We start from the raw sequence: 7179 nt of genomic DNA, 5'->3' as shown, positions 1-7179 counted from the left end.
TCCTACACCCTTGCAGCAAAGGCAGGATTTAAATCCAGGTTTCTCTGGAGAGCCCACAGGTCTTTTTTTTTGGTTGGTTGGTTTTCGTTTGGTTTGGGTTGGTCTTTAATTGAGGTATAATTGACATATAATATTATATTAGTTTCAGGCATACAACATAATGATACGACGTTTATATATATTGTGAAATGATCACCATAGTGAGTCAAGTTAACATCGATCACCCATGCATAGTCATAAATTCTTTTTCTTGTGATGAGAACTTTTAAGACCCACTCTCTTAGCAACTTTCAAATATGCAATATAGTATTATTAACTGCAGTCCCCATACTGTACATTACATCCCTGTGACTTACTTATTTTATGATTGGAAGTGTGTACCTTTTGACCCCCTTTACCCAATTCACCGTCCCTCCACCCTTCGCTTCTGACGTCACTAGTCTGTTCTCTGTATCTACGAACTTGAGTTTTTGTGTGTTTTGCTTTTTAGATTCCACACGTAAGTGAAATCATACAATATTTGTTTTTCTCTGTCTGACTTATTTCACTTAAGGTAATATCCTCAAGGTCCCATCCATATTGTCACAAATGGCAAGACCTCCTTCTCTTTTATGGCTGAATCACATTCCATTGTATATAAACATACACCACGTTTCATTACTCATTCATCTGTCAATAGACACTCAGGTTGCTTCCACATGTTGGCTATTGTAAATAACACTGCAATGAACAAGGGGGTAAACATATCTTTTTGGATTAGCGTGTTCATTTTCTTTGGATAAAAACCCGGAAGTAGAATTGCTGCATCATACAGTAGTTCGATTTTTAATTTTATGAGGAACCTCCATACTAGTTTCCAGAGTGGCTGTACCAATTAACATTCCCACCAACAGTGCACGAGGGTTCCCTTTTCTCCACAGCCTCACCAGGTCTTGTTCTTTCTTGTCTTTTTGATAAATAGCCATTCTGACAAGTGTGAGGTGATACCTCACTGTGGTTTTGATGTGCATTTCCCTGACGATGAGTGATGGTTAGCGCCTTTCGTGTACCTGTTAGCCGGCTGGATGTCTTCTATGGAAAAATGTGTCTTGAGATCATCTGGCCATTTTTTTTTCCTCCCTTTTTTGCCGCCCCCAGCTTTACTCAGATGCAATTGACATCTAACGCTGTGCAATTTAAAGTGTACTATGGGTTATCTGATAAAATTATATATTGCAAAATGATTACCACCATAGTTTCATCTGACACCTGCCTCACAGCACATAACCTCTGGCCATTTTTTAATCAGATTGCTTTTTGCAATTGAGTTGTATGAGTCCTTTCTGTATTTTGGATGTTAGCACCTTATCAGATACATAATTTGCAAATATATTCTCCCATTCAGTCGGCTGTCTTCTCATTTTGTTGATGGCTTCCTTTCCTGTGCAGAAGCTTTGTAGTTTGATGTTAGAGCCCATGTTTTATCAAATGCTCCCAGAATGAGAAATAGGTTGATCCTCAGACTGGGGAATTTTTCTTCTCTCAAGTCTTCCGACTGGAACACAAAACACCCAGAACATGGAAACAGCTCGGAGAAAGGGCTTTATAAAACATTCTTTATAAACTGATGCTTTGTATCAGTCTCAGGGAGAAAATGTCTCTTGTTGGCAGGAGGGAAAAAGCCAAGATTATGGGCGAGTGTTGTCTGCGCTGCCTGCTCCTTTGAGGAGCTGCTTCTCCCCCAGCCGATGAGGTTCTGGGGGGGCTGAGTCATGGCACCTGGCCCTCTAAGGAGGAGGTGACAGTGGCACAGGCCTGGCCAGACACAGTACCCATCACTCCTGCCAACCTGGAGGGCTGAGGGGCATGTGACCAGGCAGGGCCACCGAGCTCACCCATGACTTTGACACGATGCTGTTAGGAGAAAGAGAAGCTCCCTCTGCCCGTCTGGGCATCAAGCCTGGGAGTGAGGCAGCTCCCTCCTTTGGCAGGTTGACAATGGATCTGCGGCCAGAGCCGGAACGAGTGATGCCTGGGCGAGCCGACCTGCGGGGACAGAGGAGAGGCGGAGCCGTTCCCCGCCCGTTCATTCCTGAGCCCACTTCCTGACTTTTCTTTCTTTTCCTTTTCTTTTTTTTTTTTTTTAAGTTTATTTAGTTTGAGAGGGACAGAGCGTGTGCAAGAGGGGCAGGGGCCGAGAGAGAGGGAGAGAGAATCCCAAGCAGGCTCTGCACTGTCAGCACTGAGTCCAATGCAGGGCTTGAATTCACCAACTGTGAGATCATGACCCGAGCTGAGATCAAGAGTGGGACACTTAACCCTCGGAGCCACCCAGGCGCCCCCCCCTGACTTTTCTAATGATAGAAGCAAACAGTAAAAAAAATCAGATCCATCCGTGTCCTAAGTTGGGCTGGGCTCAGTTTCTTTTACTTGTCAACTGAAGTGTCCTAATACAATAGAGAATGTGGGGCGGGTGCTAAAAGCAAGCTCATGATAGAATTTGAATACTCAATTATTTTTATTTCTTTCTTATTTTATGTGTTATGTTCTTACATTATATATTTATTATTACTTTATTTATTTTTATCCTATATATAAAATATATGGTGGATACATATGTGCTATTATTCTTATCATATTGTTATATTTTTATGTATATATATTTCTTAAATTTATAATTTTAATATATAGAGTTTTAGAAATTCTAAAAATTTCAGGCACACACACACACACACACACACACACACACACTGTACCATTTTTCAGTGAAACCACAAAGACAAATGCCAAGGTCAAATATTTGGAATGGCCATCTTTTTTATCTGGCTCCTATAGCATCGTTCTTTCATATATTTCTTTTTTTTTTTTTTTTGAAATTTTTAATGTTTATTTATTTTTGAGGGTTGGGGGAGGGGCAGAGAGAGAGGGAGACACAGAATCTGAAGCAGGGTCCAGGCTCTGAACGATCAGCACAGGGCCGGATGCAGGGCTAGAACCCACGATCCCTGAGATCATGACTTGAACCGAAGTCGGACATTTAACCAACTGAGCCACCAAAGTGCCCCCAACTATTTCCTACCCAGGGTCTGGCCCCTGTTTTTAGCTTGTAAACTCCAGAGGGTGCAAACTGTAACTTCTGACATAATCCACCAGCCCCAACCCCCTGCGATGTCAGCTGTGTACTCTTAAGTTTTAAATTTGTGTTTCCACCTGAATTGCCATCTTACTCATCTAACAAAACTCATCCTGTGATTAACCACTTTTATTTTTTAAATGAAGTATACTTGACATATAATATTATATTAATTTCAGGTGTACAACATAGTGATTCAACAATTATATACACCATGCAATGTTCACCATGATAAATGTAATCCATCACGTACAAATTATTATAGTATTATTGACTCTATTACCTATGTTGTATGATGAACTGCTTTCATTTTCCTCTTCTTTTATATAAAAGATATTACTCAAAATGGATTTCCTCAGGACTTCACAGCTCTCTAGAATCTGTGACAAAACACGGGACCATTTTGCACTTCTACACTCTGGGCCTGGCCTGCTGTGTGTACAGATTTGGGGACACCTTCCTGGGATGACCTCGGGGCTTTGGGGTCTCTGCCTTATCCCAGAGCTTCAACACTTACATCCTAGGGTCTGAATAATGAGATTAAAGTTGCCATCAACTGAGAGGCGAGATGGTGGGAAGGGAGAATTGGGGGCTTGTCCAGTCTTGGGCAAGTTACATCTGAGATGCCTGTTAATTTTTCCAACAGAAGTGCTAAGTGCTAAAATACGAATCTTGGGGTCAGGGGGTGGGTCCAAGTGGGAGATACCAGCTTGGGTGTCTTCAGAGGTGAGGTAGAATATAAGAGGCAAGGACCCTCCAAGTGCTTCAGTCCACCAGGACAGGTAAGACACACACAGAAGCTTCTACCAGTACTGGAGGGCATGTGACAAGAGCAGGAAAAGAGACAAGCCAGTAATCCAAAAGGAATTCAAAGTCAGCCATCAGAAGGTGGGCTCAGAATGTAGGGAGCTGCAAGGGCCAGGCCTGGAAGAACAAGGATGAGGAAATGAGATGGCTTGGCCCAGGACAAGTGACAGGAATTGCTGAGCCCAAGGGGCAGAGCTTGTAGGACCCCAGGTCCTCTCCCCGAAGGCTTACCTGCCACCTCTCAGCCATCAGCAGGTCCTGTGATTCCGCCTCCCAGACCAACCCATGTCTTTTCGTCTCCATCACCACCACCCCAGGCTCAGGGTTACAGAACTCACTTCTTCCCTTACTCCTTCCTGATGCTTCCTCTCTTCAGGAGTGCCTGGTATTAGAATATAAATCACATCTCATCACTCCCTGGTTTAAAACCCACATATACGTGGCTTCCCATAGCATTTCCACCGCAGCCAAGCTCTTTTCCAGAACCTACAGAGTCCCACATGATCGGGCGCCTGCCAGCACCTCAGGCTACCATCCCCTTGTGTTCTGTGTGCGGCCACACTGGCTTCCTTTGGTTCCTTGAGGGAGGGTGGTATAGGGAGGTGGGGACAAGGGATCGATTCTGGGTATATTAGTAAGGTAGAACCAAAAGGACACACTGACAGACTGAATACTTGAAACCTGAGACTCCAAGTTTTTTCCCATCTCAGAGCCTTTCCAGGTACAGTTCCCACAGCCTGGAACATTCTCCATACTGTTCCAATCACATGGTGGGCTCCTTCTTGCATTTCTGGTTTCAGAGAGGTCTCTCCCCACCACACACGTTTCTCTCTTTCTTATCCGTGAACCCCAATATCTCCCTTATGGCCCTTTCCACAGCTTGAAGTGATAGATGTACTCACCTGTTGTGGACTTGTGATTTGTCTCCCACACTGGTCCATGGGTTCCACAAGGGCAAAGGCCATGTCTGCCTTTGCTTAACAACCCTAGTCTTTGGCCAACTGACACGTGATATCCAGTTGACTGTCATTTTCCACAGATTTCATATTTGCCAATTCTCTTACTTGATAAAATTCACTTGCAACCCCCAAGTGCTTTTCTAGGCATTCAGGGATGTGCGCAAAGCAGGGATGAATTTAAATCTCCTATGCACACGTTCCCACGTGAGGCTGAACCAGACGACATCTTCTGGTTTCAGCTTTCACACTTTTCCTGGTCTATGCCGTCCACATTTTTCACATTTTGAGATTTCTGTTGTTGATTTCACTGTTTAAAATGGCCCCAAGCACTGTGCTGAAGTGCTGTCTTGTGTCCCTAAGTGCAAGAAGACTGGGATGTGCCTTATGGAGAAAATACACGCGTTAGTGCAGCTTCCTTCAGGCAGGTGTTATTCTGTTGGCTGCGAGGTCAATGTTAATAAATCAACAACATATATTCAATATAATCTCTTTAAACAGAAATACACCTAAAACAAAGCTACATATTGGGTTGACAAAAATGCTGTGACCAGAGCCTCCCAGGAACCTAACCCTATTTTTCTCTTGGGGCCATAATTCAGTATTCACTAATTCCATGCTAGCAAAGAATGAGAATGACTGGTATGTGTATTGAATGGTAAAAAAAAACGGAATGGATGGATGTCCTGGGGCTTGTTCTAGGGAAGCAAGGCAAGGGCCACCCTTCATATGGGCACCGTGGGAGCTAGCGGGAGGAGCCAACTAAGCATTAACTCTGTGGTAACTATGCTAGTGTCCTGAGAGACTCCTACACCCATGTTGGACCCTAGGGGTCTATAATTCCTGTTACTGGAGTCAAAGCAAGTTAGAAACCTAGCTGCGAAATCTGGAACACAAGGCCAGAGGTTTACTCTGTGTCTTTAGAACTGTTTTGCGACATTTCTGAAACTATTGCTCAGTGAAGACAGGTTTGATCCTAGTTGGAACTGGCAGCCAATAACAATGAGGATCACACGAAAACTTCTCAAAAAAATGCGAGTCTTAAGTAGGGCCTTGAAAATCCACTGGAGAGGAGCAAGGAGCTCACTATCCCAGGCCAAAGGGATCATGGGAATGAGTGTTTCCCAGGTCTCTTCGCGCCAAAACCCACAGTAAGAACTACACTTTATACCCATACACTGAAACAATTCTTTCCCCAACTACACACAATTCACTTTTTAAATTCTATTCTATTATGTTCCATTTGGTTCCATAACATTCCATCTCATTCTACTATTTTTTTTCTTTAATTTTTTAATGTTTATTTTTGAGAGAGAGAGACAGCTCATGAACAGGGGAGGGGCAGAGAGAGAGAGAGACACAGAATCTGAAACAGGCTCCAGGCTCTGAGCTGCCAGCACAGAGCCCCACACGGGGCTCAAGCTCACGAACCGTGAGATCATGACCTGAGCCAAAGTCAGACGCATAACCAACTGAGCCATCCAGGCGCCCCCATCTCATTCTATTCTGTATCATTTTATTCCAGTTTTTAAAAAATGCTTGTCATAATCAACTCAACTGATTTTATCACTCATTAATAGGCGGCAAGCTGCACTTTGGTAGTAAGAAAAGGCAAGGAGATAAAATGAACACCAGGTAAATCATTGTGGCTAATAATGACTAATATTTACTGAATAATTCCTATGTACCAAGCATTATGCCAAGTACTTTGGTACAATATTATCTTTATTCCTCAAAATAAATTCTTACAGTTAGGTAATGTTTTATCTATCTTACAACTGAAGCCTTCTGAGACTTAAAGGAGTTAGGTTCTTTGTCCATGCTCAGCAGGTAGGAAGTGGAATTTGAGGTCTGGCTGCCTGATTCCAGATCCTAGGCTCGTGGCTCCTACACTGGTCTACCTATACAGGTGACTAGAAGGAACAAGATGGGACACTCAGATGGGGGCCAGACATCTTCAGATCCTTCATAAATTTATCTGAGGTAAAAGAGAGAAAGTGTATTGTTCCAACTTCCTTTTATTATTATTATAAATACATCAGACATATAGAGTATAATAGCAAGTAATATAATTAACTCACAAGTACCTACCATCTGATTCTATCATGTTATCATATTTGTTTTATATCTTTTTCTTATTTTGAACCTATGTCATTGTATTTAAACTGGGTTTTTTTTGTAGGCAGCTTCTATCTGGGTATTTTTATACAATCTGACAATCTCTGTTTTTTTAATTGGTATGTTTAGATCATTTACATCAACTGTAGTTATCAGTATGGTTGGGTTTAGGGCCATCATTATAGT

The sequence above is a fragment of the Puma concolor genome, chromosome C2 (assembly GCF_028749965.1).
Source record: "Puma concolor isolate L17-30 chromosome C2, mPumCon1.1.hap2, whole genome shotgun sequence".
Lineage (NCBI taxonomy): Eukaryota > Metazoa > Chordata > Mammalia > Carnivora > Felidae > Puma > Puma concolor.
This window is presented reverse-complemented; position numbering follows the sequence as displayed.